Source organism: Helianthus annuus, chromosome 17, assembly GCF_002127325.2.
Source record: "Helianthus annuus cultivar XRQ/B chromosome 17, HanXRQr2.0-SUNRISE, whole genome shotgun sequence".
Taxonomy (NCBI): Eukaryota; Viridiplantae; Streptophyta; class Magnoliopsida; order Asterales; family Asteraceae; genus Helianthus; species Helianthus annuus.
The window spans coordinates 178,535,215-178,538,408 of NC_035449.2; positions in this window are offsets into that span (position 1 = coordinate 178,535,215).

Sequence of the window (3,194 nt, forward strand, 5' to 3'; positions counted from 1 at the left end):
ATGCACGTATCATCACCCGCTAGAAGCAAAATGTCGTTATTGCGCAAATTGCAACTGGTATGGGCATTATACGTCGCAGTGCCGTACAAGACCGTGACCTGGAAGGAAGTCATCAGCAACCGCCGTCTCCGCAAGTATCCACAACAACGTTATTTTGATCCTAATGTTGTTGTAATAATCCGACTTATCGCTATCATTTCTGGAACTTATTTCATATATCATCGTGTGTGGATTCTATTTCTCTTACAATCGAGCACTATCTAAACGCTAGCACTATGTACTATATTATGTATTTTATCCCTATAACACTCTTAGAATGAGGTACGGTATACGTGCAAGGGACAACTAATCACGGGTGCACACGGGATTACCTTGGTCAGTGCACGGAGATCGTAGTGAAGTTCTAATGGTGCCATAACGTTTAAAAGCACGGTCAAGGGTCTTGGTCGTGTCAACAAAGTGTGACACCAAAGCACGGGGCATACGTAGTAAGGGTGACGCGGGGGTACGCTTTACCATACTACCGAAACTTCGTGAAGAAAGTGCCATAACGTTTCAAAGCACGGTCAAGGGTCTTGGTCGTGTCAACAAAGTGTGACACCAAAGCACGGGGCATAAGTAGTAGGGGTGACGCGGGGGTACGCTTTACCATACTACCGAAACTTCGTGAAGAAAGTGCCATGTGGAGTTGGACGTTATTAGACCTATTATACTATTATGGTTAATTTGACACTCTACCATCAATCACAAGGCGTAACAAAACTAAACCGCATCACTGCGAGGCTTCTCGTAAGTCCGCGTACACAAATTGCCACATCGATGAACTTAGGTAAGTTCACCCCGAAGAGCAATTGGAGCAACGCGAGACTGGTCGTAAAGTCTAGAACGCAACTTAATCGCAGTTTTGCCGGATCAATCTCGCAATCAAATCATTCGATAAGTGGCTCGAAATCGCAATCGCATCATGTGTTTGTCTAGAAATCTCTAACGCTAGTTATTGTCAATTGTGTGAACCTCTATCAGCTGGTGTGGATCGCCTATTGTGGATTCGCTAGACGAGTATCGACAATCACTCGCCGCCTTCCACTATTAACGCGCCTCGCACCTAATCCATCAACTCGATACTCTTAACGCGGTTCGCTACTGCTTATCGATGTATGCATTCTACGTGTCAGGTTAGCGCGCACGACCTCGCTTCATGAGACGAAACTAATGAGGCTGAAACATGGTGATGTTTTGACCATATTAGTTGATTTTGTGGAAAAAGGCCGTGTGGGCTAGCCTTAGTACTATTCGTGGTGTAATAAGTTCAATCAATCGTCTATCACCCGCAACGCAGCAATCGTCGCTTATCAATCTGTTGAAATCTATTGTCTATCGATGTTCGAATGTTACTTGGAAGTCATCGCAGGTGGTGTAATGTTAGGGTGCATGACATTGCTTCACAAGATAAAACTAATATGAAAACATGGTGTTTGTCATATTAGCAAGTCTTGTGGAAACGTGCCATGCGAACTTCGTGTGGAATCAAATCGAAATCTCATTTACCCGAATCAAAATCGTGTCATTCGTTGCCCAACCAAGCATACCATATCAGCGTTGTGCGACCGGACTACTCGCACCCGCTGCCTACGCTTGGTTTGCATCCAACTTACTTCTATTCAAAACTCGGTCTAGCACCTCATCGCTAGGATCAAGGGAATCGAAATTCTATCTGTGTCTTATCGGCACGCATGACACCGCCTCATGAAACAGAGTTAATATGGGTAAAGCATGGTGGATACGCCGCTGGTACTTCCTATATATAAGTGTTTTAACCATATTAACGAACTTTTGTGGGAAGGTGCCACGTGGGGCCCGATGTAAGTTATTTTTCCATAGTATTAAGGAAAACCTATTTTTATAAAATTTTTACTAAAACCGTTGGACAAATGAAATTCCTTACAACATGGAGAAAACATTGAATCAGTTTGGCTCCGTGCCCAATGAAAATTTCATAAGTCCAATTCTTTTCTTAAAAACCTTTGCAATGACCGACAGGAATTTTCCCGAGAACGAGGGTTCGGCAGTCGAGTTCCGCTCGAACCCACGTTGTAGGAAAGTTTTCTTAAAACTTATTTTGCCACCTGATTCTTTTAAAATGTAAAACTCAAAACCTGTTATCAAATAACAAAACCCTCCACATAGCGCTGGTGTGGACATCAAAACGGTCGGCACCGCGCCATGAGGAGATTTTTTCTTAATTAACTTCGGAAATTAATCGAGTATTGGTAAGTTTAAAACGCTATAAAAATTGCTTTTTGTATGTGTTATCACTTTTAACTAATCGAATCGTATCTTCTCTCCGTTCTCACTCGTCAAATCTTAATCGATCGCTCGTTATCTAGACGCTATTAATCTCTACTCTCAATCGCATCAACTCTTACGACCCTACTATTGGATAAATTTCGGGACGAAATTTCCTAAAGGAGGGGATACTGTAACAACCCGCACCTTTGTGCGTTGTTACTACTCGATACACTCGTTACGCCTAGCACCGGAGATTCGGATCATAATGTAATCATACCAATTTTATCGCTAAATCGAAGTACAATCGAATAATTACGCATATTCTATCGCTATTACAAACCTATTTTGCATAACACTCACGATGATGTCGAATATGGGCCTAAACTACCCTTCTCGATGAGCGTGAGGTGTCAAAATGTGAGTAATCGACGCTAACGAGGGTTATCGGGTGAGTACTATGACTCTAACCGTCATGACGATGATGGCAATATGAGCAAGTGGTGCCCCGATAATCATTGTGGCACATCACATCGAAGAACGCACTCGAAGGCACGCGTAACTCGATCACCGCACTGAGAATTGGATACATAAATACGTATATACGGCCCTTTTGTGATTAATAATAATAAATAATTTAATAATTATATAAATATATGAAAATATGGCTCAAACCGTCGAAATCGCACCAAAAACGGGATCAAACGGCTTCCGAACGGACCAATTCGATCAGACTAGTCCAATTGGTCAGACCGGCCCAATCAGATAGGCCAGTCCGATCGAATGGACCAGCCGATCGACTGGGCCAGCCGATCGACTGGGCCAGCCGATCGACTGGGCCAGCCGATCGACTGGGCCAGCCGATCGACTGGGCCAGCCGATCGACTGGGCCAGCCGATCGACTGGGC